This window comes from Propithecus coquereli, unplaced genomic scaffold (genome assembly GCF_000956105.1).
Source record: "Propithecus coquereli isolate 6110/MARCELLA unplaced genomic scaffold, Pcoq_1.0 Scaffold30, whole genome shotgun sequence".
NCBI lineage: Eukaryota > Metazoa > Chordata > Mammalia > Primates > Indriidae > Propithecus > Propithecus coquereli.
In genome coordinates, this window is record NW_012148619.1 from 2,896,003 (window position 1) to 2,920,667 (window position 24,665).

The following is a 24,665-nucleotide window of genomic DNA, read 5'->3' on the forward strand; positions in this document are numbered from 1 at the left end:
GGCACGGTGGCTCATACCTGAAATCCTAACACTCTGGGAGGCTGAGGCAGGAGGATTGCTTGAGGTCAGGAGTTCGGGACTAGCCTGAGCAAGAGCGAGACCCCATCTCTACTAAAAATAGTAAAAATTTGTGGGGCGTGCTGGCAGACACCTCTAGTCCCAGCTACTCAGAAGGCTGAGGCAGGAGGATCACTTGAGCCCCAGGAGTTTGAGGGTGCACTGAGCTAAGATGACACCACTGCACTCTACTGAGGGCGACAAAACAACACTGTCTAAAAAAAAAAAGAGAGAAAAGTGGCAAAATGTTAACAGCTGGTGAATCTAGGTGAAGAGCATGCAGGTATTCATTGCACTATCCTTTCTTTGTAAGTTTGAACATTTTCAAAATGAAGAGTTAGAGGAAAAAAGTAAAATGCTACTGCTTTGTTCTCTTAACTGTCTCCCCGAAGGTGGAAATTCTCATGAATGAAATGCATCGAGTTATCTGGTCTTTTCCCTCGATGCCCTTTCTTCCCGCTTTCCTGGTCAGACCCTGGAGCCCAGTGGGGTGTGTATACAACGTGTAAGATGATTTTCTTCTAGGAAGGCGACTGACTGGATTTTCTGGTTTGCTAAAAGAAAGGAGGCCCATGCGGTGTTACTGCCCCCCTGGTGATGCCTTCTCGAATGTCAAATATTTCAAACTGCAGGATTTTCCTCTTTGAGGAGAGAAGTGTGCACGTGTGAGAGCAAGTGTGTGCACACGGGAGCACGCTTGTCCCATAAAGGCGCTGTCATTCACAGGCTTAGGAAACCAGCGCCAAGATTGTGGGCCCAAGTGAGGTACCTCGGGCACGTGTTGTTGAGTTTAGTGTGAAGATCCAGTTTAACGTTGTGATTTTTCAGATGGGGGCGTAAGGGCCTCTTCTAGATTGAGTGCGTGGGGTCTCCATTCGGAGTCCACGTTTTCGTTAGCCTGAGATGTGTGCTGCTGAGGATTCTTACCTTACTCGGGTGTTAGGCTTAGATGTCAGCACGTGCGGCAGAGGTTGCATATGGGCAAAATTACTCCTGAAAGCTCTTTAAGTGGCCGGTGAAGTACACTGAGAGGCACCTGGGCACCGAGGCTGGGAGAGGGAGCACAGATTCACGTCCCGTCCACGTTCACTCTGGGGCCCGTGCCCTTCGAGGGGAATAGCAGCCAAAATCCCTGCGCCATCCCAGTCAGCAGGGGCGCTGTTGTGGCAGGCGAAGAGCCCTCTGCAGTGGGCTGCCTGGGTTTGAACCCCAGCCCCACCATTTCTAGCTGTGTGTCTATGGGCAAGCTGCTTGACCTCTCTGGATCTGTTTTCATCTGTGAAATAGGAATCATGCTTTACCCCATGGATTATTGGGAAGATTTATAGGAAGCGCTTGCAACAATGCTGGCACATAGTTAGTTTTATATAGGAGCCCCCCCCCATCCTTGGGGAATACATTCCAAGACCCCCAGTGGATACCTGAAAGCATGATACACTGAGCCCTACATATGCTGTGTTTTTTCCTATACAGTAACGAGCAGGTAGCATATACACCGTGGATATGCTGAACAAAGGGATGATTCAGTCCTAGGCAGGACGGGACAGCGTGAGATTTCATGCATCTCAGAACGGCTCACAATTTAAAACTTATGAATTGTTTATTTCTGGAATTTTCCATTTAATATTCTTGGACCGTGGTTAACCAAAGGTAACAGAAACCACAGAAAGCAAAACCCCATGGATAAGGGGGGGACTGCTGTTTAAGTATTTACCGCTATTATTTTTTTTCCATGAAGTGCAACTCTACTGTAAAGGGTCAAAAGCGGGCATTAGAGTTGGCAGTTAAAGAAGAAAACATTTGATCCCTTCCTTCTCTGGGCAGAAGCTTCTACATGATGATGCTCATGTAGTCCTTGCAGTTGATTAAGAGGGCCTTAGATGTGAGGAGGCTATTTCTGATCCTCTTATCAGAGTGCAAAGTAAAACACACTTGACTGGTTAATAAAAACGGAAGATGGGGCTTAGAAAGAGAACATTTGTAAGCCGTGCAACGGGGCCGCCCAGAATAACAGCGCTGGTGGTTGCTAGCTGGTCGGCCTGTGGTTGGGGGTGCTCCAGGGAAGTGCTCAGCACAGGACGTGGCCTTTATGTCTCTTCCTGGGCCTCCCCACAGCTCTCCTTGACCAATGAAGTAAGCTGACCACTGCCACCTCCCTAGGTACCATAAATCCACTAGCAACGTGGGGAGTGGGAGATGCTAATTGTGTGGTCCCTCTATTTGGTTCCTACCTGAGAAAGTGTCCTGTGGCCTCTGCCTTAAATCAAAGGCCCGAGGACAGGAATGTTGAGACCAAAACCCATCAGGAGTAAATCTGCCAAAGCCAGGAAATTGGGTTGTGAGGTGTCTTATCAGGTGCTGATCTTAACACTGCCCTGGCAGAGAAGCACCAGTGACCCTAGATAGAGAGATGGCTCCTATCTACAGCTGGAGACCTTACTTCCCCAGACCCCAGACAGTGAGTCTGGGACGCCTTCTGGGTGGTAAGCGGAAACTGCTAGGATGTCCCTTCCGACGGGGCCCTCGAATATGTCACCTAAGTTTAAAAGCCTCTCGAAAGGGTTAAAGAGATCTGTTTCTGGGAGAGGGAGGCTCCTTAGCATTAGCAGATAATGGGAACATCTTGCTTTGCTTACCGCCCCCCGGGTATTTTCAAGGCCACAAACATGGAATCATCGGAGGGCCACAGCCTAGCTGACACAAGCTGGTGAGAATTCGCATGCCCAGGTCAACCCTCGATTTCAGGCCTCGGCAGTTTTTCTGGCTGTGGCCTGAGCCCCTCTATGGTCTGGGGAATGAGAGGGCCTCCTCACGGCAGAAACTTCCATGGCAAGAATTCCTGCTCTCAAGTTTCCTGAGTAGAGGATATTCCTTGAAGAGTTTGAATCTGTCTGATCATGGGTTTCAGATAGGAAGGTAAGAGCTTAATTTTAGTAGCGATGCCAGGGAGAGATTAAAATCCTGTCTACGTATCATCTGAGAATAGTTAAATAAATCATAGATAGCATTCAGATATGGTGAAATTCATGCAGTTCCATTAAAAATTACATCTTTGAAAGAAATGTAACGGCACAGGGAAATGCTCACCAGAGATCCAGTTGCGGCGGGGAAGAGGATGCAGGTGAGAATCTGTATATATGCAGTTCTGCAAAAACATACACATATGTCGTGTGTGAAAATATACCAAGGTGTTACTCTCTTGGGGGTGGAAACACACGTGATTTTTTTTCTTTATATTTTCTAATGTTTGCTAAAGCTATACCCTGACCTGTGTTACGTTTAAATGTTTTATAATGTTAAGCGTGCTGTAGTGAGGAGAAACTGAAGAGTTCTGAACACTCAGAGGTGGATTCCTCTCTGGACTGCAGGCAGAAGGTGATGCTAAAACGAGAGTGTTAACCAGACAGCAAAGCTCAACAGCGTTCCCCTCTTCTCTTCCTTTTAGCTTTGAGGCTAAGCCTTCGTGTTTTGCTGGTGGATGTGATTACACCAATATATGTAAGCTCATTGCTTATGCTAGCTTTTTGGTGGGCGGGAAAATTACACATTCGATTTAGATTTTTAAAAATCTTGCTAGAGTCAAGTGATCGCTAGGAAGATCCAGTTCAGGTCCACAGACTCTTATCTGCTGTCCCAATATCTGAAAAATTCTGAAAGTACGTTTTTTTGTTCTTCAGTTCATTTGATGGCAAGATGGTCTCCTTTGAACAGCACTAACTGCAGGAAAGGAGCATGTGGACAGCTCCCTTCTCTGACTTCCTTCTTAACCTAAGTCACCCAGGTGAGCCAGGACACTGTCAGAGGCCTTTGAGGCTGTGAATCCGTTTTCTGACACAGAAATGTCCGGCAGTCAGACAGACACATGAGACCACAAAGATGTAGATAAAGCTTGTTCTCTTCTTCCCTCATGCCCTCTCATTAATGGCAAAGATTAAAGACAATCATATCTACCCATAGGAATAAATAGATTCTCCCCTCTCACCCTCCCTCATGCCCCAACAAATTGGGTGGATGGGTGTGTAAGTAAAATTAACCCAACTGCAAAAGAGTTAAGATTCACGTTTATTTCATGAAAACAAACACACACAAAAGACAGAGCAAAGGAAGAAAAACAAAAGGGTAGAAGCATTTACAACCTTTACAGGTGGATCCAAGCTAAAACCGTCTCATTGATTATCTTTACTGAGTACCAAGACTTGGAAATTTGCCCCCACCCCCAATTTCCTTCTTTTAAAAGAACAGAAGATGAACAAGCTATGAGGAGATGTATGAGCTCTGATTATGCCCAATTACATTTGGCAAGTCCAAGACAAAAATTAATGGGACCAGATTATTCTTCTGCGTGAGCTGCAGTATTGCCCGGCCTAACTATTTTAGCTCTTGCCATGCTGTAGATTGTCAAACAAATTAATAGCATGCTAATGGGTGCCTTTCAGGCTTCTCGTTTATATTAATGAGTTCCACTGCATCCGATAACCAGTGATTTATAGCACTGGAACTTGCAGCCCGGCTATAAAGATTGTCCTTTGTCACTCTTTCTGGGGTGGAGCAGCGAGCCTAACAAGCTAAATGGTAGGGTTTTGTAATTGAATTCTACGCTGTGAAACGCCTGATGCGAGAACATTTCATTCTGATCATGGCTTTGGAAACTGAAAGGCCTTCAGTACGTCTCCCACTACCCAAAGCTGAATGCAGTCTGATTTGGGTTTCCACAACTTGTGAAGCAAGGGTGTGACAAGATTCTTAATGGAGGGTATTCATGCTGAACTAGCGTGGCGGTTAGATTCAGCGGGCTGTAAAATAGCTCCTCTAAAGAAAACAGTATTTTTTTAAGAGCCATAAAAGGACCTCCTTCTTCCCCTTGAAGTATTCCCACCCCTCACCTTCACCCCACCACGCACAGGCGGGAGAGAGCTCCGACTGTGTGCCAGGGACTGTGCTACCTACTTTATTTTTTGTCTCATTCAATCTTCCTACGGCTTTATGAAGTAGGCAGTAATGTAATATAATTCCCATTTTACAGAGATGAAACCGGAACACAAAGAGGTTATGTAGCCGACCCCAGTTCTTAGAGCTACTAAAAGGTAGATGAAGATGCCAACCTGAGTGACACGCTGCTGCCTCCCAGGTCACCTGCTTCTCCTGGTTTTGTAGCCTTCATTCCGAAGCAAGAGCAATGCAGAATGGGAGCCCCAGATGAGCAAACTCCACACGCCTTGAGTATGAGGGCCCCAAATGTAGTTGCTGTCAGTTTGAGCCTGAGAAAAGAGAAGCCAGTTAACAAATGAAAAGGTTCATTCCCCCAAAGGCTTCAGATGGGTTTATTTGCTGAAGCGTCCCATCGGGGTGGTGGGCTGGCTGGCAGGCCCTTGATGGAGCAAGATGCACTGATTTGAGCTGCCACCTCCTGCAGCCTCCGTGGGCTTTGCAAACAACCGCCTTCATTGTTTTCTGTGAGGAGTATGCGGCCATGACTTCCAAACACAGTTCCCCCAAATAAGGGAACCCGATACCCTCGGAGATCTTGGCTTAAACATCAGAGGAATGTCTTGCTTAAAAATAATTTTTTTTTTTTTTTACATCAATTTGGGTTCATTTTCTCTGGTCCGTGACCATCATGTATAGCTATGTCCTAGAAACAATCTGAAGACAGCTTATTTTTCATAAGCAACAGTCTAGAAATTTAATTGTTATGCCATTCCTGTCTCTCGGTCCAAACCCCTGCCCAATCCATCCTTTTTACCTACTTTGACTTTGATTCTTTTAGTTCTTTCTATAATACAATCACCAACCATTCCAGAAAAACATCTGCTAAAAAGATCCATGCCCTGTAGTGGGAATTAAGTACATATTTTAACTTCAGACAATTCTACTTAATGTTTTCTACATTGCATGGAGCAGAGGATTAATGCAGACGTCCCTGAAAAGCTCCTATGAAACCTTAAGCTGTGTCTTCAATCACTCAGACTGGTCAAGGGCCGGAATCTGAAAGGAGGGTAAGGAAGTACCAAGAATGAAATTAGAGCAAGGATCTTTATTAATTTAAACATCCACACAGGCCCAGTTGTATATAGGATACACTAAACTCTTTTGATGTTCCCAAACCCAGCAGTGTCTTTGTTTTTTATGAGAAGACCAGAAAGTAAAATGGCTTTCAAAAGCAATTGCTCTAAAAGAAGAGAGAAGAAACAAGATTTTTTTTTTCTTCTAAGTTTCTTTCTGTGATCTTCTGTGTTTTAAAGGTAGAAATTAAGGTCTTACTTAGTTCGGTGGTACGAGTATGCCATAAGAGATTCAGGCTGTCTGGCAATTGGCAATGAAACGTGGATATATATTTCGTGGTGTATATTAGAGTATTTGGTAGCCAGGAGTCCTGGGTTTTGGTTCCATTTCGTACACACCACGTGTGATCTTGGGCAAGTCATTTTGCTTCTGAGAGCATCTTAGTCTGTTTGTGCTGCTATAACGGAATACCTGAGACCAGCTAATTTGTAAAGAAGAGAAATTATTCCTCCCAGTTCAGGAGGCTAAGAAGTCAAAGATCAAGGTGCCAGCAGGGTCAGTTGTCTGGAGAGGAACGTTGTGTCCTCATGTGATGGAAGGCGGAAGGGCAAGACAGCCGAATGCTGCACGAGGCCTCTCTTGTAAGGGCCTTAATCCCATTCTCCGGGGAGGAGCCCATATGACCGTATCACCTCTTAATGCCATCACACTGGCAACACCCGAATTTAGGAGGGGACACACTCTAACCATAGCACTGAGTCTAAGTGAGATGATTAAAACTGGATACACTATCTGTTTATGCCCAGCTTGAAAATCCTCCAGTATAGTATGTTTTCATTTCAAGATATTCTGCCCTAAAGGACGTTAGAAAAAGTTAACTGGAATTCAGCTGGCATTCTTCAAGTTAACCACTTAAAAAGTACTGTAGTCGAAAAGACTGGAGAGAGAACAAGCTCAAGGTGCAAAGACTAAAGAGAGGCAAGGGACCTTTAAGGAAAAGCAAGTTCATCCATAAATTCATGGAACACCTGCTGTGTGCCAGGTATGAGGCTAAGAAGAGGAGATATGACTGTATACATAAAGTGCCAAGACTAAACCTACATTTCCTTCGTGAAATACTTTTAAAAGGTGTTTCCTGTGCATGGTAAGGCCTTTTCTGGTTAAACTGTTTCTATAAATAAAAGCTGAACTTACTGTAAGTTTTCTTAAAACTCATGAGTAGAAGATGGTGGTGATTTTTTTTTTTTTTTTTTTTGAGACAGAGTCTCACTGTGTTGCCCGGGCTAGAGAGCCGTAGCATCATCTTAGCTCACAGCAACCTCACACTCCTGGGCTCAAGCGATCCTCCTGCCTCAGCCTCCCAAGTAGCTGGGACTACAGGCATGCGCCACCATGCCCGGCTAGTTTTTTCTACATATTTTTAGTTGTCCAATTAATTTCTTTCTATTTTTACTAGAGACGGAGTCTCGCTCTTGCTCAGGCTGGTTTCGAACTCCTGAGCTCAAACAATCCGCCCGCCTCGGCCTCCCAGAGAACTAGGATTACAGGCGTGAGCCACCGTGCCCGGCCAATGGTGGTGATTTTTTCTAAGTCTTTGAGCAAGTCTGAGTTGTCCAGAAGTTGGACCTTTTCTTTGTTTAAGACGCATGTACGTTTTTTTTCACCATCTTGCCGTAACTGCAGCCTGCCTGTTCTCTGGAGGACACTGCTGTGCCTACGGCCTTCTCAAGCCATGGTTGTTTATTTCTCCAAGGCCTGGATAGCGGGTCAAGACCCTCCTTACTGTCATTTCCACACCATTTCCTCCTATTTTCTCCTTTAAAAAGAAAAACAAAACCATATTTGAAGCACACAGGCTCTCAGATCCCGCGCCTGCTCCTTGGCCTTGTTCCCGTAACGTGCAGGTCTTTAGGTCCCCCCTGCGCCCTCGCACAGCCGTGCTCTCTGCATAACTCCGACCTCATTCTCGGCACCGTCAGCCTCCACAGGGAACACTGGCCTCTGGGTTCCTCACCCTCCTCGCTGCCAGTGGTCTTGTCCTGTGTCTGACTTCAGCCACCTGTCCTCAGGTGACACCCTGGGTCTTGTCATGACCAATAACTGCATCGTCTCTAAAGTCACCTTTCAAACCTCCCTGTCTCTGACCACCACTCCCCATCTCTCCTCACCCTCCAGCATTCCTTCACCCTAGTGGGTGCTCCCACTGTCCACGAACCCCCCCATCTTTAATTCTCTCCCTCCCTTCCCCTCCCCATGGCCCCCCACACTGCCCTGTCATCCACTCTGTCTCACCCTTTCTGGAAAATCCTGACCTTGGTTAAACTGGCCCCCTGCCTGTCGGCACCCAGGCAGCTCAGCGTGGCTGGAGAACGTGCGCACACCATGCTCTTTGGCTTCACTCTAAAGGTCTGGCTTTTTTGGACTGAATGCTTGTCCCCAGCCCCTCACCCCAGGATTCGTATGTTGAAGTCCTGGCCCCCAGTGCAATGCTGTTGGGAGGTGGGGCCTTTGGGAGGGGATTAGGTCATGAGGGTGGAGCCCTCATGAATGCAATTAGTGCCCCAGAGAGCTCTCTAGCCCTCTTTCTGCCGTGTGAGGACAGCGAGGCAGTCTGCAGCCCAGAAGAGGGCCTTCGCCAGAACCCAGCCACGCTGGCACCCTGACCTCGGACTCGAGCCTCCAGAACTGTGAGAAACTTCTGTTTATAAACCACCCAGTCTACAGCGCTTGGTTATGACAGCCCAGACGGAGGCATGGTCACACACCTCACGACCCCATTCATTCCATATTCACTCGCACTTTCCCGCACCTCTTCCCTCTGAAATCTTAACCGCTGTCCGCTTCACCTTCACTGCTGGCCTTGTTGTATATGAAAAAATAGAAGCAATCGGAAGGGAATTTCCTTATTTTCTTTACCAAATTAAACACTGTCCCTGCATCTGTGTCTGTGTACCTGCCCTCCCTCAAGAGGGTGATGGGTTCCTCCTCCTGTCTGCGGCCAACTCTGCACTTGTACGTCAGGATCCCACCACCTCCAGCCTACGTAGGTCCTCGCTCCTGTACTTCTCCCCTCCCTGCTGGGTCATTCTCGTAACAAGTATGCTACCTTACTTACAGGTACCATAAGTCTTTCCACTTGACCCTGTGATCAGTGTGCCTTTGCATTTCTGTGTTGCTTATAGTGACACTCCAGGAAAGCATTGCTTTTTTTTTTGTTTCTATCACCCAGGCTAGAGTGTAGCGGTGTCATCACAGCTCACTGTAACCGCCAACTCCTGGGCTCAAGGGATCCTCCTGCTTCAGCCTCCCAAGTAGCTGGGACTACAGGTGCACACCACTATACCCAGCTAATTTTTCTTATTTTTTGTAAAGACAGGGTTTCACTATGTTGCCCAAGCTGGTCTCAAACTCCTGGCTTCGAGCGATCCTCCCACCTCAGCCTCCCAAAGTGCTGGGATTATGGGGATGAGCGACCGTGCCCAGCCAGAAAGCATTGTCTGTACTTAGTATCATTGTTTTCTCACTTGTCATTTTCTCTTGGCCCCATCACCGATCAAGATTTTATCTCCGCTCCATTGAAGTTGCTCCCATTAGGTATCAACAAGCATCCCTCACCCACCTCCCCAAATGTTAACATTTTACCATGTGTGCCTTACCTCGCCCCGTCTGTGCTTCCACACCTTGCGAGGGCGTCGCAGTGTTTGTCACAGCTGATCATCGCTCCTTGGAATTGTTCCTTCACTTGGCGTCTGGGGCACCACACTCTTGATTCTCGTCCTTCCTCAGTGGTTTTCCTTCTCCGAATGTTTTGTGAGTTCTTCCTTCTCCTCCTGAGGGCTGGGAGAGCTCTCCAGGCCCAGCCCTGGGTCACTTTGCCGTGGGGCCACCCCTTCCTGTGCCCCAGTGCCCTGGGTGATCTCTCACGTGGCACCACCAGCCTGGATGCCTCTGTCAGCCCCGGAGTGTCCTCCTGACTCATGTCTCCATTAGATGTCACGTACCCCAAATTGAGGTCCTGGTTTCACCTCCCCTGCTTCTTTCCCAGCGCTCCCCACATCAGTAAGTGACACATTTTAGTTGCTTTGCCAAAAACCTAGCAGTTTTCCTCAATTCTTCTTTCTCACATCCCATACCCCATCCATTAGCCAGGCTGCTGACTCTGCCATCAAAAATGCTCCATTTCCATTCCTGCTGTTCCAGTCTGAGCCACTGTTCTCCCCTCCACTGCACCCTTGACCTCCTACCTGTCTCCCCATCCCCACTCTTATTCCCCGAAACCAGAACCAGGTTTTAAAAGTGCAAATCTGTGTGTAATTCCTTCCTTTGATTAAAACAAAAAAACGCCCATCCGTCCATGCCACTCCTCTAGCCAAAGGCAGCTTGTCACATTTGAAATTTGAGGTCCTTCCAAACCTGCCCTCCTTGATGACTCCTTTATTACCACCCATCGCTGACTCCCTTTCTTAGTGCAAGTCTCTGCTTCGCTGCCACCTCCTCCAAGAAGCCCTCCCTGACCTCCCTGTGAGGGAACTCCACCTCCCATCCCTCTCCATTCTCTTTTCCTCATTTCATTTTTTTACCCCATCAATAGTTGCTATCTGCCATATATATTTTCTTATTGTCCATCATGCCCCCCCCACTAGAATGTTAGATTCTTAAAACAGGAATTTTTTTCTGTTTTGTATCAAATACCTTGGCACATAAGGAGTATTCCTCAAATATTTGTTGAACAGAGAAACCAGTGGGCAAAGGCAAAATGACGGACTGGTTTCTGACGAGAGTAGAGACCAGTGGCACTGGCCAGGCTGCCATCTTCACAGACCATGAATAAAAGAATCCCCAGGGAAACTAGCTGTTTTAAGATGAAGGCCAACATTTGACCAATTTGCAAAGTAGGAAAGATCATCTTTGTGCCACAAGGCGTGTAGCTTCTGCAGCTGTTTTAGAAGTTTCCAAGTGAGTCTTTGCTAAATCATTCCCAGTCCTCTCAGCGAACACTGTGGCTTCTCCTTCCTCCATTCCTGGGGGTGGGGGAGCGGGGGTGGGGGGTTATAGGATGAACAGAAGAAATGTGTCCTTGAGTCCAGTGGACTTACGCAAGGGTCTCAAACAGAATGAAATATACTGTATGCTTGACTCAAGGTCTGTTTAGATTTGCTCCTCCCTTCCCCAGTTCAACAGACCTAGAAAATATATGGGCAAGGGTCGTGACTCAGCAAATGAGTATATATGGCTTACGTTTAGGTGTGTAAATCAGTTGAGTTCAGGTTCCTAGTGCATTCATTTAAATGGTACCTTTGTGTTTGTGTAAGCCATTCTAAAAGCCTGTTTTAAAAAATAACTCATGTTAGCTACAAGCAGGGATGTTTCTTTTCAGACCATTTTGCCCAACCAAAAGCAACCCATTTATGTGAAATAATAATTTTAAAAAATAAACGTAGCAGTTGGAGGAATAGTTTTCAGCACCTTGCCACGTGTGTCCTACCCTGTGAGAGGAGAACTGCCAGTTTGACAGCGCATGTGTTCCGCTGATAGCGGAGTCGCCGGCTTTCCTCCCTGCAGACCAGGAGTGTGTTTACAGACCCCACCACCAATGCCTGTGTGAAAGGCTGGCCAGGAAGCAGAAGCTGGTCCACTTGGGATGAAGACATCAAAGCTGATTCCGATCCGGTTAGAAAAAGATACTATTGTCTTCTCAATTCCCCAAAGTTATCAGGCCGTTAGAACACTTAGCCAGATTCCTTGGGGATCCCTGTGGCATTGACTGAGATCTGGAGCTCATTGGTATTCACACATAATGACAGACCCCAGTCCCTGCTACGTGCAGGAAGACAGAGAAACCCGGAAACCACTTGCTTCGTTTTCATTCTGCAGATGAAGTTTTTCAGGGTTTGCACACTGGCTATAAAATGCTATTTTTCCTCAGTTGGTCTTAAATGAGTGTTAGTCTCTTGTGTCTTAGAAAGAAGAATGCGAACGCTTTATTGGGAAAAAAATTTATAACTGTTTCCATTTATAGCACTTCAGAGAATGAACATGAGAAATAGTTTAAGCTGGTAATTTTAGCTATTAGTGCCGGCTGTGGAATTCCGGAAGACACTTACTCCTCTGTGTTCCAGTCAAGATGATTTTATCCTCTCCGGCATACCCTTTCCTTTTGTTCCATGGTGTTTTTTCCTCTGAAGTTTTTCTTGAAGGCTGCCTGCCCTTGATGATATGTAGACGATTTTCAAATCTGCCTTATGTGGTTAAGCTTCTTAAAATATCTACTCCTCCGACTATCACCTATTACAGAGGAGAACCACATTTTTAAAGTTTAGCAAGTATTTTCTGGGGGTAACTTGGATCGGCACGGACTGCTGAGGTCACGGAGGAGTTATCTATAATTATAGATTTGTAATATAAGGTGTAAACGTTAACTCCAGCTGCCATCTTTGGATGCAAATTATCCATGGGAAGGAGCAAGGGAGGATAGCTACTTTAGCCCAAATGCAATCTCAGTCTAGCAAGACACATGCCCTAGTTCCTTTTCTTCTATACTTTTATCATTTGATGATTTCAGTTTTGTCTTATGATTTTGTCCACATCTAAAATTCCATTGTGTACTGTCAATACAACTAATTGGCGGCAATTTAGGAGTTCCTCTCAAATGTCTTCACTGGTTAGGCCATTTATCTGTGTTAATTTGTTTTAACGAAGCTATTGGAGGCAAAACAATTGGGAATAGTGGAAGACAGCTGGGAATAGTGGGGACTAGAGTTAAGCTACAGGCCTTGCCTAAAAGCCGTTCAAACTTAGACTTACAGCTGTATGAGCCGGCCAAGACACCCCTGATCTGATTGGGCCCAGGAGCCAATTCTTTATGGGATATTCTTTGCCTAAGGAATGGTTTACCATCTCTCAGGTTTTAGTTACCTGCCCCTTGGCCTCCCTTGTTCTGGCCCTAGGGCCTTGTGCTCTGGGCTCATACACAGGACCCACTCTGGCTGGCCTGCCTGGAAGGGCATCTCATCAGTTCACTCTGAACTCCAGAATAAATAATTTGGATGGGAAGGAAGACTTGGGATCAGGGTGCAGCCTGAGCAGAGTTGGTTTGTGGGGTCTCAAGAAAGCCATGAATTTCCTCCCAGAGTCAGGCCTGGGTAAATTCCAACTCTGCTGCTTACGAGTTGTGTAGCTTTAAGAGGCAAATTGCTTGGCCTCTGTAAGCCTCATTTTCTACCTCTGAGAATGGGGATAATGATAATTGGGTTGTCACGACATTGAATAAAATAATGTAGGTCAAGTACTCAGCACAGTAGCCAGCGCATAGTAAACACTACATTAGTGGGCTGTTGGGACTTAGAGATTTTGTGGATGTGCCTTGGTGAACCCCTGAAATTAATTGCAAAATGTTGTGTCGATGTGCGCCACATTTTTTCCTGGGGAAAAGATCCATTACCCTTCATCAGATTCTAAAAAAATGGGCCAAGATAGAATAGGAACTTTGATGTTAAGGGAAGCTGGGTAAGTTGTTTCAGGACTCTGATGTTTGAGAATTGAGAAGCGGGTCCTCCTGGACCTAGAAGTACGAGCATCAGTTTAGCTCTTGCCACCCCCGTCAGAACTTGACGGATCGTAGATTCATGCCATTGACCCACTTTCTTCAAGGGCAGAGCCAGTTTTTCTGGCAGTTGATGCCAGAATTGGAAAAGCAGATTCCCATTTAGCAAACATGACCTCAGTGAAAATGGCCATGTTGCTGGTCTCCATTTGAGGGTGGGAGTATGTGATTAATAACCCCAGAAGGATGGCGAAGGTCACTGCTGATGTTAGGACCAGATGCAGGAGTGTCCGGAGGAAGGCTGTGCTCCGTGGCAGAGCGATAAAGCAGAGCGTTTCCATATATATTCTGTTACAACCCCTGCACCTTCCTCGTGCCCCCGACAGTGATCTCTGCAGCAACGCAGAAGCCTGGCCTGTAGGGCAGTGACCTTGGAAACATGGCTGAGGGTCATCCTTCGTGGTCATCTCCCTGTGGGCCTGTGAGCTCCCTAACCACCCACTCCCACCCCTACCCTCCTCTGGGCAGAAAACATGACTGAGACTAACAAGGCAGTGGGGACAAAAATCACACACCTGGTGGGCTCTGTCCTGTTACAATGTTTTCAGACCTGATATAAAGTGCTCCGAAACTTGGAAGGGGCACATGGCTTGTAGGGGACCTAGCTATTAGAAAGCTTTGATTATTCTTACACTTAGGATAACTCAGAAGAGTGACTTCATCCTGGTTTGTTTCCTTTGCTTATGCAATGGGGTATTTTTAGACTGAATAGAAATTGATGGAGAAAAATTGAGACGGACGAAAGGATGGATAGAGGGACAGGCAGATGGATAAATGATAATACAAATGTGGCAAAAGGTAAGTGATAGGCTGTAGTCTAGATGGTGGCTCAACTTTGCTATATGTCTGAACATTTTGGTAATAAAATACTGGGGGAAATGAGTTGCAATATCTGAATAAAATAAAACACAAAATAGCGAGAGAATTTTCATGGAATTGAGATTCCACACCCTACCCCTAGCCCTATCATTTTCCCATTTTGTTCACGCTCTGTCTTCCTCATGGTTTATTCATTCTGTGTTGAACACCTGGGTGTCATGTTCTAGGCATTATGGTTACAGTGATGCACAAGGTGGGCCTTCAACGGTGATGCTCACATCCTTTCACTGTTCTGGCAGGGTGGGGGACAGACAGGTGACAGCGAGATGTTCCATAAAAAGGGGGAAAAAGAAATAAAACATGGAAACAACGAGGAAAGGGGCTTGAGCTGCCATATAGAGAAGGCTCAGGAAAGGCTTCTCCAAGGAGGGGACATTTGAGCTGAGTTCTGAGTGACCAGAAGGAATCAGCCATGCAGGGATGTAGGGAGGAGCATTGTAGGTAGGGACAGCTGGTGTATTTGAGGAAGGGAGAGAAGGCCAATGTGTGAGAGGTGAAGGGAGTGCCTGGGAGACAGGTCAGAAGGTAACCAGAGGCATACATGGTAGGCCCTAGAGTGTCCCTGTGATTGCGAGAGACAGGACACTGGGCACATCTCTGGGTACCATTCACATTGCATGCAATGGAAGGTGGTTCCCGAAGTCAAGTAATGTATGTGGAAGCCCTAGTTTGGGCAGAGAGGCTCTACGTGCTGTGCAGAAAGCTGTCTTCAAAAAATTAGAAGAGTTTTGAAGAAGTGGCTCTACTTGGTGAGTAGGACCAATTGATCACTCGTGGTTGCAGAGTTTCCCCGCCCCCATCCGAAGAGGAGATCTATTCTACTGATGCATGTATTTTTAAAATTATCGTATGGTAAAATTGACTTTTGGGGATCTGTGTACAGTGCTATGAGTCTAACACATATATACATTTGTGTAACCACCACTGTGATCAGGATACAGAACAGTTCCAGCCCTCCAAAGAGCTCCCTCCTGCTGTGCTTGGTGGTCACCCCCTTCCTCTCTCCCGCCCCGGGCAACCACCAATCTGTTCTCCATCATGATGGTTCTGTCTTGTGAATATCACAGAAATGGAATCATGCAGTATGTAAGCTTTTGAGACAGGCGTCTTTCCCTCAACATAATGTCTGTCGATATGTTTTTAAGCCTCCAAGGGGACATGTTGAGAGTAATAGTTAAAAGGCTTTTGTTTTGCTGGGAGCGAGGGGAGAGGAAGAAACACCATGGAAAAATGCAAGGGATGGTGAGAACCAAAAACAAGAGTAGGAGACCTAGAGGCAGGTACTGCAAAGAAGAACGTTAGGGAAGGAATCTAGGGATGTAAAGGGCGATTTTTTTAAAAGTTTTATTTTAATTTTTTTTGAGACTGGTTCTCACTATGTTGCCCAGGCTGGCCTCGAACTCTTGGCCTTCAGTGATCCTCCCATGTCAGCCTCCCGACTAGCTGGGACTACAAACAGTTACAATGTTTTCTTCTATAAATGTGCAGTGTAAATCTCCTTTGTCCTCTCCCCCCACCTGCCCTCCCAAGAAACCCTCCATAGTGCCAAGAGGTCAACTCCTGCTCCAGGGGGCACGTGGGCCAAGGAGAGAGGCTGCCCATAGGGTTTAGACCAGGGTGCCAACCTTTTTGGCACCAGGGACTGGTCTGATGGAAGACAATTTTGCCACAGACCAGGGTGGGGTGGAGTGGGGTGTCGGGGGGTGGGGGTTCGAGGCTCAGGCAGTGACGGGCAGCCTGTTTCCTAACAGGCCAAGGACCTGTACCAGGCCTCTGGCCCAGGGGTTGGGGTCCACAGGTTTAGACCGTCCCAGTTACAGATACGAGCTGCAGAGGGGCAGCTTTTAGCTTAGTAAAAGGAGAAACAATGGAGTAAAACGATCGTGGAAGTGGCCTCCCAGCGTCCTGGGTGTATGTTCCCGAAAAGCAGTGAGAGGCGCTGGCCAATTGAGATGCCATAGAGCCCTCTGCTGGGGGAGGGGTCGGAGAGCTCTACCCAGCTCTTAGAAAGGGTGGAATCCCTGAGTGAATCTAGCATTTTGTGCACGTGTGACAGGACCAGGGGGGCGGGGCAGCCATCCCCTGTGTTCCCTCACCTGGCCTCCCTGAGATAACATGTATAGAAAGGCTTTGTAAACTACAAATCTATTGTGCTCTTTTTATTGTTTCTACACCTTCGTGGTTAAGAGGCCTGTGAGATAATTAAAAGAGGGGGGAGAAAAGGGCCATCCTGGTTTTTCCATTGGCAAGGATGCGTTGCCATGTTCTTCTGGTTACTGGGACAGCAAAGCACGCACCAGGTCCTGCTACACAATGATGAATCCCCGGAGACCCCCGATAGTGATCGATAGCACCCGCCTGCCTCTGGGGCTTGCATAATGAGCTGCACAGCCCTGCAGAGTCACCAGCCAGCCTCGGGGAAACCTCCCCTCCCCCACTGTCCACTTGTACGACAAATGTCCCCCTCCCCACCCGCCCCCTCGGTTGGGTTTCCCTTTGATTGGCAGAGGCCCTGTTATTTCCGCCTAGATTGCCTGACAACCCCTCCGCCTGGTCTCATTATGCCGGGGCTAGTCTCAGGCCACAGTGACCCCGGGAAGGCTTTATCAGATTGTCCAACTGACCGTGACCAGATCTCCAGCACCTGCCTCCCTCGCTGACTGAGGACGGAAGGTGTTTATACACAGCGGAGCTGGTGTCTGATTGACTGGCCAGGGCCCCGGGCCGAGGACAGCCCGGCTGAGTGTCAGTGATGAAAAATGGAGTTTGCCTCTCCACCCAGCCTCATTAACGCCCCTCCGCCTCCAGACAGTATCAGGTGGGGGCGTGCGCAAGCACAGTGCCTGCTGCCATTGTTCAGGGGCCTCCGGGACAGGCTTGCGACTACAGCGGTGTGACTCACGTCCATCCCTTACCATTTTCATTTATTTATAAATATAGATATTCATTTTTAGTAATTTCATTTATTTCACAAATTTTTATATGTATTTTTAAGTCCTCTGCTTCATCCATCTTTCTTGTTACTTAAATATTCCCCACCTCTTGTTTTATCCTTCTCTGATTCACCCTTAGTGTGACCTCCTCACCTCTGTCCTCTACCCTCACACCTTTCTTCCAGAGTCAGCTTTCACGGAAGCCGTTCTGCAATTACTGTTTGGGGTTGATTTATTAGTGCTATTAAAGTTCTGTTTCTGAACAGAATCTTTGGTGCTGCCACCTTTTCCAGGCACCCCAGGGCCATTCTGGCTATACGAAGAATTCTCAAAAGGCAGCTCAGGCGGCAGGGCCAGTCCCTCTGGTCACTATGGCAAATGACCCATTTTGATAGGAACGTTAAATCACTGAGGTCCTTTAGGGTTCCACTGGGATCATTTGCTAATTAATCACTAGTGAGCTGAGAACCTAAGGGTTTTCTAAAAGCCCATCCATCTCTGCCCTCCCGTTTGATGAGATTTGGCCCATTGTCTCCGTGAGGTGCGGCATCTCTGGGCTGAGTCCGGTTCTGCTATCTGGGAAATGGTTGATAGGGACTTACTGCTCAACGTGTGGCCTGTATTCCTTATGCCTGAGGCCAGAGAGTTTAAAAAAAAAAAAAAGTGGTCTCTGGACCAGCAGTGTCAGCATTACCTGGGAGCTTGTTAGACGTGCAGAATGTCAAGCCCCACCACAGACCTCCTGCCGCAGAGTCTGCATTTTGACAAGATCCCAGGGATTCCTGTGCATGGTACAGTTTGAGAAGCTCTGTACCAGGACAGTAAAAATCCAAGTAGGGAAACCCTCCATTAGATTTACCAAGAAGTAAGAGAACTCAGCAACTTCCATAAAACCAGCTAGTGAGGCGCTCTCCCTTCCTTCTGTTCTCGCTTTGGAGGAGACCTTGTTAGGAGACAAGAAAGCCAGTTGGAAGTGTAGTTGCTGAGGGTAAGGAACCAAATATGGACCTTGGCCCTGGGACTAACTTCCCTGGCAGCTGCTTCTCCCTATTCTTGGGGAAATGCTTCGCTGTTGAAAGACCACCTACAAAAAGGTGTCCTCAAGGGCCACCTTGTGATGATACCCTCTAGGCTGGCTGGCATTTAGTTACAATTTTCTGTCTTGACTCGTGCTCTAAATTACTACCACTTTGCCTTTGGTTAAATTTGGAACTCTGAAGCTTACATTTATGTCATTTTTTTCTCAACATATATTTTTACACTCGCTGAATAGACATATGTGGCTGCTTTCATCAAAAGACTTTAAAATAACTTATTATGCAACTAATATGTTCAACATAGATAAGCTTTAAAAATATGGGTCATGAAAAGCACATTAAAATCATCTGTAATGGCACTGCTTGGTGTCTTCAAGATGTTGATGCACACACACAGATTTTCTTTACAAAAATACCTCACTTTACTGTTTTATAACCTGCTTTTCACTCAATATATTATAAATATCTTTCCAAGTCACTAAATACAGCTCTTCTATGTATTCATTTTTAATGCCTTACAAAGTATTTCATTATATGGAGTGTTCTATATTCTGAATGTTTTCATCTCCTCCCCGCAAAATTCATATGTTGAAACTTAATCACCGATATGACATTATTGGAAAGTGGGGCCTTTGGGAGGTGATTTAAGTCATGAGGGTGGCGCTCTCATGAATGAGACTAGTATTTTTATAAAAGAGGCCCCAGACAGCGACCTTGTCTCTTCCACCACGTGAGAACACAACAGGAAGGCACCATCTCTGAGCCAGAGAGCGGGCCCTCACCAGACACCAAATCTGCCTTGATCTTGTAATTCCCAGACTCTAGAACTGTGAGAAATAAATTTCTCTTATTTACAAGCCACGTAGTTTGTGGTATTTTCTTATAGCAGCATGAATGGATGAGACATATATAATGGACTTAAGTAATCTATCACCTATTACTGGGCATTTGGATTTTTAGGATTTCTTTCCTGTGTTATATCAGCACTGCTATGAACTTCATCCGTACCAAAATATTTGCACATGGCCTAAATGATTTGTTTAGGATAATTTTTTGAATACATAAAAAAAGTGTAACATTTGAACAAGGGAAGGGAAACAATGTTCCCAGAGCTAGAAGGCTGAAGGTTAAGACTTGATTCCATCCTGGGATGTAGGTTTCTAGCTATTAATAGCAACTTCAGATGAACAAGCTGTCAGCATATAGAACTTGGTGGTGCAGCTTCACTGTGGCACAGGGCTCTCAGGAATCAGCTGGATTTTCTGAAGAAAACAAATCATTTGGGTTCTGGCCCTTACTGGCCCGCCTAGCGGGAGACCGCAAAGGTCTGTGCTGAACTTCAGAGCACGGTTGGCAAGGCATGGGAGATGGTTACAGGATCGTCCCTACAGAAGGGCCCAGGGGAGGTTCGGAGGCTGGGGTAAGTGGGTGGGAAGCACGATGCTGCGTGTACTTGCTGGGCCACACCCTGGGTTTCAGGAGGAGCCAGGACGGTCCCGACACTTGGGTGTGGGCAGCTGTGCTAAACAGGAACTCGAGGTGCTTTCGAGCCAGCACAGAGCCGGCAGTCAGGACCCAAGAATGGAGCGGCCCCAACACGGAGAGGCAGATAGGCATTTGAGGGCCAGCCTGGGTGGCACCAGGACTGACTGAGGAGGAAGATCTTGGAAATCTCTTGCCAGCTGTACACCAAAACAATGTCTAAACCCGTGCATTGATTGGGGGTGCACGTTCCTGAGCCAGAAACAACTCTGCTGCGTGTCATGTGGCTGCTGAGACTGTGGTTTGGGGTGAAAATTTCCATTCCTAACGTGCCTAAAAGTTGGCCTAGTTGGTCCTAGTATGTTCTGGGCACCCCCATTGAGGGCAACTACGGCCGCTTCAAATGTCGCCACCACCTCCTGCTTTGAAACAGCCTCAGTTTGCTTTGTGTGTGCCACAGTTGGGTCATTTCCCATTTTCTTCCTTACACTGAAGTTACATACGTGTCTTAGGGAAAGCAGTATGGTGCGAGTGTGAGAAAAGCACCCAAGGATTTTGAGTTCAACACCTTTTCGCTTAGCTGTCTGGCTCCTCCAACTGCTCGAGCCGTGGCCCGGGAACCTGGCCTCGCTGTCTTAGCTCCAGACTGACCTGCTGCCTCCTTCGCAGTGCTGTGTAGTGTAGCGGCGGAGCCTGCCCACCCTGGGGTCCCCTCCCAGCTCTGTCCTTCCTACTCGTGCGACCTCAGGCAAGTCCTTAACCTCTGCGTGACTCAGTGTTCTCATCTGTACAGTGGGGACAATTTACCTATCACATAGGGTCCTTGTGAGGATTAAATGAGTTTATTCATAAAAAGCGTTTAGAATAGTGACTGGCTATCGAAAGCATTTTCTGTGTTGGTGCCTTCTGGGGTTTAGACCTCTGTGTCTCCGGGCTTTAATCTTAACCTTCTTTTTGCTTGAGAGCAGAATCCCTGTCTAATCCATCTGTCCCCTACTGTGCATGGTGAAAAGCAAAGACCCATAAGTATTTGTTGGACAGAGAGGTGGGAGAAACTCGGGCTATGACAGCAGATAGCTCTGGCTTCAAATTCTGGCTTTGCCCATAACTATCTCTGGACCTTTGACTTCTTGGCCTCATTTCCTCATGTGTGAAATGGAATAAGGTAGACTCCTCCTAGGGTTATGGTGAGGATTAAAGCACATGCAGTGAGCTTTCAGGAAACAATGGTGTCTCAGTAATGCTAATTCTGTCTTGTTAACTAGACAATTCATGCTGGTGTTTGGGTTGCATTTTGAAGTAAGAGGATGGTCTTTGGTTTCTGTTTAGTTTTCCCCAGTGACTGTGCGAACACTAGGAAGAAAATAGGACACCTGTGTACACACGCTGTACCCATGCGGCTGCATTTCTGTGTGTACTTTTCACAGGCCATTATCAGACATTAGACCACTCCAGAGGTGAACTGTGGTCTGCGCACCTCCACAGTGGCTGGCATCTTTGGGCATCTCTCCAGCCTGTTTGCGCTGCTAGTCCGCCTGGGAACACATCTCCTAAGTGTTTCCAAGTTGGCCTGGAGTCTCCTGCTTGGAAATGGCAGCACGCAGCTTTGTGTGTGCCGTGATTTAGTGCCCAGGAAGGTGCCTGTGAAATGTCCACTCCCACCAGGGTTTGGACATTTGGGAGACAGTTATTAGTGATACTGACAAGCTCAGACCCTACCAGGGGCTGTGGGAAGTCAGGCAGGATTCTGTCCCTAGCCCTCACAGACTGTCATTCCCTCAGTGTATCAAAACAGGGGCTGGCACATGGTACAGCCTTAAGTTCTCTGTCAATAGGTTGGGGGTGATGATTATTAACTTAGTAACCAATCCCCAAAGTGATTCTCAGAATATTCATCATGGAAAGATGGTAAAAACAAGAAAAATTTCCATGGCCAAATGTGTTTAGAAAATACATTGCACTGTCTTTCCTTCTTGACATTTTATAGTAGACATTTGCATATTCAAGGCTCTGAGAAGTCCTGCAGTAAAGAAAGAAATTTAACATTATTTAACTTAGTAGTGTCCAAATCAAATTCACTATGAACACTTTTTTTTTCCCTATAATGTCTATTAGCATCCCTAGGAGCTAGGAAAATACTAAAGAAATTCAAGGTTATCTGGTTATCTCAAAAGTTTATACAAGTGACATGTGAATATTAAGAAAGGAAAATTTTACTTTTTTAATAAGACATTTAGAAAATGTAATTAAAAGTATTTGATGCCAGGCATGGTGGCTCATGCCTATAATTCCAACACTTTAGGAGGCCAAGGCAGGAGGATCACTTGAGGCCAGGAGTTCAAGACCAGCTTAGGCAACATTGTGAGACCTCCCATCTCTGCAAAAAAAATAAAAATTAGCCAAGCATGGTGGTGCATGCCTGTAGTCTCAACTACTTAGGATGCTGAGGCAAGAGGATCACTTGAGCCCAGGAGTTCAAGGCTGTAGTGAGATATGATTGCACCACTGCACTCCAGCCTGGGTGACAGAGCGAGACCCCGTCTCTTTAAAAAAAAAAAAAATCGCTAATTTTTTTTGTATTCACTCACTTTTAGATTTGACCATAAAGTTCTCAATGTCTCACCAACCTACTGCCCTCTTGAAATACGAAGGTCATGACATGTTAAAAGGTGCCTCCATGGGGCTAAGTCCTAACCTTGAGAAATAAGGGTAAAATTTGAAATTTCAAAGATGTTCTTTATGAGACCCTAGAGTAACTACATCTAAGTAGTTTTATTTGAGCCTTTAAACACACACTTCTCAGCCACGTGGTCATCTCCTGTTGTGGCAAGGGATGGAGACAGGGATCTATGGGTCAGCTTTCTCCTGGATCTGAGCGTTCACTAGGTCACTTCTGAAAGCTCTGTGCCAGCTTAAATAAGAAACAATGGATCAGCTGCAAGCCCTTGTTTATTATTGCAGTCTCCTAATCGTGCATCCCTCTCACCCCTTCCTTTCTGTGACTGGTCAGGCTAATTTGATTTGACATCCTGGCATTCGAGATTTGTCAAGTATTGTAACCCTAAGCAGTACTAATATTGAAAGCCATACTTGAAATTTATGTAATCCAGATGTACATGTCAATAAAGCAAAGATGTGGAATGGCAGGCCCGGGGTGCGGGAGGGGAATGGGGGTGGGCGGGGAGCATGTGTGGAAGAATCCTGTTACCCTATATTTTTTCCACATGGTATCTATAGCCAAGTATATACCATGTGGAAAAAATATAAGGTACAGGATTTTACATATTAATATTTTCCCTTAAGAATAGTAACTGGATTATGAAGTATAGCTTCAAGTAAGTACCAGCATTGGTTTTATTTGTAGCCAAGAATAACTGATTAAGTTTTGGGGAGAAGGAAGGCAATCTATTTTAAATGCTTTTTAAAACTTTTAAATTGGTCAGGACCCTTCAAAAGTGTGGTCTTGGGAATTATTAGTCGTAACGAATCAGGATATTTGACGTGGCTCTCTAATAGTTGGATTTTTTTCTATTTGAGCATGTCATTTTTCTAGTTTGGTGTCATTCAGAGGTCCCTCCCTAGGAAACAAAGGCTTTGACCTCCGAGTTGTCAGTTCAAAGCCCTCCCACATTGGTAATGCCCAAACGCCTTTTCCATTTTCTGGAATCTCAATGAGTAGACCAATTATTAATAAATGTGACAAAGGGTCTATTCAGGTACTTGACAGTGGCCTTGCTTGCAGGGTTGAGCATCTCCCCTCTCCACCATCCAGCAGTGGCCCCACTGTGTCACCTCTAGCAGGACAGTCACCTTCTGGGGTCATGGCTTCTCGTGCCCTGTGTCCAGCTGACCCAATAGGAATAGTGCAAGTACCTTATCTTACAAGGATAAGGTCAAAAGTTTTGGTGTTCTTGACATGAAAGGGTGGCAGAATATATTATTATTCCTTAGCATGCCGTACATAATTAACTACCCTTAGCTAGACCTGGTAGCCCAGGGAAACTGGTCAGACCAGCTAGTAAATGCAGGTGAAAAATGATCTCGAAAGGGAAGCAGGGAATCAGGACCCACATTAGTAGAGCTGACTTATGGGAGACGAGATGTTCACAAAAACCAGTTGCAGTTGGTACCAGTGTCGTCTGTGGCTATTTCTAGCCAGGAAATCAAGGATCAGGTTGCTACTTTAGCCCCCTCTTGGACAGGATTAAAGGAAAACGATGCCTAGTATACCAGGGACATTTGTGGCATGCCGTTGTCCCCAGTTTCCCCTGAACCGAACGTCTCTGGAGAAAGTCAGGTGTGTTGTTTCCACAGCAGGCATGGGGTGTTTTTCACCAGGGTGTGAGAGTTGTTTACTGGCCTTTCTTCTGTCATCATTAGTAGCCTTAATTCCAAAAGGAGAACGTTGCCTGGCACTCTCCCCAGCGCAGCCTGGGCCTGTGGGCTGCAGCCCTGTTCTGAGTCTGTCTTGAGTGAGGAATGCTGTCATGGCCCCAAGCCAGATAGATTCCAAATGATGGAATCTGATGTTTCCTGTTGGGTTTTGAGTAAAGGGAGTCAGTGTGGTGTGTGATTAGGCCCCATAGTTTACCTCATAGACATTCAAGGTGTGGAGAGCCGGGTGGACAAGGGATCTTGAGCGTGGCTCCCAGGTGAGTCATTACCACCCTG

General features: G+C 46.4%; 1 protein-coding gene across 1 annotated transcript in view; it reads left to right on the forward strand.

Moving 5' to 3' along the window:
* Positions 1-24,665, forward strand: part of ABTB2 (ankyrin repeat and BTB (POZ) domain containing 2) — a 171,442-nt gene that overhangs the window by 41,667 nt on the left and 105,110 nt on the right. The gene's annotated exons all lie outside the window — the stretch shown is intronic.